The sequence below is a fragment of the Pieris napi genome, chromosome 16, assembly GCF_905475465.1.
Source record: "Pieris napi chromosome 16, ilPieNapi1.2, whole genome shotgun sequence".
Classification (NCBI taxonomy): domain Eukaryota; kingdom Metazoa; phylum Arthropoda; class Insecta; order Lepidoptera; family Pieridae; genus Pieris; species Pieris napi.
This window is the reverse complement of record NC_062249.1, coordinates 17,041-19,225: the sequence shown is the minus strand read 5'-3', so window position 1 is coordinate 19,225 and position 2,185 is coordinate 17,041.

Sequence of the window (2,185 nt, the reverse complement as noted above, 5' to 3'; positions counted from 1 at the left end):
CTCACATACTCGAGGGCAACGTTTGCTCGGTTTTCGATGGAGTGCGTGTCCGTTCCGCTGAACATCAACACAACATCGTCTGCGAAAGCTTGTGCGTATGTCCCATCCTCTTCTAGTTCGACCAGTAGTGGGTCGAGCAAGATGGGTTAGGTTAGGTTAGGTTAGGTTAGGTTAGGTTAGGTTAGGTTAGGTTAGGTTAGGTTAGGTTAGGTTAGGTTAGGTTAGGTTAGGTTAGGTTAGGTTAGGTTAGGTTAGGTTAGGTTAGGTTAGGTTAGGTTAGGTTAGGTTAGGTTAGGTTAGGTTAGGTTAGGTTAGGTTAGGTTAGGTTAGGTTAGGTTAGGTTAGGTTAGGTTAGGTTAGGTTAGGTTAGGTTAGGTTAGGTTAGGTTAGGTTAGGTTAGGTTAGGTTAGGTTAGGTTAGGTTAGGTTAGGTTAGGTTAGGTTAGGTTAGGTTAGGTTAGGTTAGGTTAGGTTAGGTTAGGTTAGGTTAGGTTAGGTTAGGTTAGGTTAGGTTAGGTTAGGTTAGGTTAGGTTAGGGGCCTCATAGCCAAGCGGCTTTGTATGTGACCGTGGTGGGTGTGAGGTTCCGGGTTCGATTCCCGGTCCGAGTGTAAATTTATATTTATTCTCGGCCTTTGGTAGGGCTGTACGGTGCCGGGCGAGTGTTTAAACCGTACATAGTGGGCACAGTTGAGATTCTATAGTGTGCAGTGGGCACCCAACTATATCGATACTCCTGTGTAGGCTTAGAACGTAGCAATACGCTCTAGGCCGAGGGTGGCAATTACAAGTGGTTAAGTAATTGGACATTCCTTTTTTAAGGGCCTCATAGCCAAGCGGCTTTGTATGTGACCGTGGTGGGTGTGAGGTTCCGGGTTCGATTCCCGGTCCGAGTGTAAATTTATATTTATTCTCGGCCTTTGGTAGGGCTGTACGGTGCCGGGCGAGTGCTTAAACCGTACATAGTGGGCACAGTTGAGATTCTATAGTGTGCAGTGGGCACCCAACTATATCGATACTCCTGTGTAGGCTTAGAACGTAGCAATACGCTCTAGGCCGAGGGTGGCAATTACAAGTGGTTAAGTAATTGGACATTCCTTTTTAAGGGCCTCATAGCCAAGCGGCTTTGTATGTGACCGTGGTGGGTGTGAGGTTCCGGGTTCGATTCCCGGTCCGAGTGTAAATTTATATTTATTCTCGGCCTTTGGTAGGGCTGTACGGTGCCGGGCGAGTGTTTAAACCGTACATAGTGGGCACAGTTGAGATTCTATAGTGTGCAGTGGGCACCCAACTATATCGATACTCCTGTGTGAGGATGGCAATTACAAGTGGTTAAGTAATTCAACATTCCTTTTGTGTCCTTTCGGATGGCGCAGATGCTGTCCGGGCATGGGTGCTTCGGACGGTTTCTGCACAAGGTGGCGGGACGGGAAATCCATCCCATCTGCCACCATTGTGGCGCCCCGGAGGACACGGCGGAGCACACCCTGGCTGAATGTGCCACTTGGTCGAGGCAACGCCACGACCTAGTGTCGGTCATCGGGACGGACCTCTCGCTACCGAGCGTTGTTGCAGCAATGCTTGGTAGCCAAGAGGCATGGCGAGCGGTAGCTTTCTTCTGTGAGCGCGTTTTGCTGCAGAAGGAGGCTGCTGAGCGTCAGCGGGAGGTGTGTGGCGATGGCCGGAGGGGTTGTGCTCGGCGAAGGCGTGGCGTGGGCGCGGGGGCTGGACGCGAAGAGCGTACGCCCAACAGCGTTCAGCTGCGCCGTCGTTGAGCCCTTATGCGGACATATTCGCCTGAATTCCCTGGGTTGAATGCCTTGTGCGACCCCCGGGGAATTCAATGCGGTGCCAGATGTCATTCATTCAGAATGGATGTGTCTGGCACTGCAGGTGATATGGAGGGCCTAGGAGGAATTTTTAGTGGGTCGGGTTTCTCCCCTCTGGTTAGCAGAGGGATAAGAGATAACCATCCCCACAGTCCCCGCGGTAGCGACTGCATACGCCCGCGGGCCTGCAATTGTGCATTTTAACCTCCTTCATAAAAAAAAAAAAAAAAAAAAAAGGTTAGGTTAGGTTAGGTTAGGTTAGGTTAGGTTAGGTTAGGTTAGGTTAGGTTAGGTTAGGTTAGGTTAGGTTAGGTTAGGTTAGGTTAGGTTAGGTTAGGTTAGGTTAGGTTAGGTTAG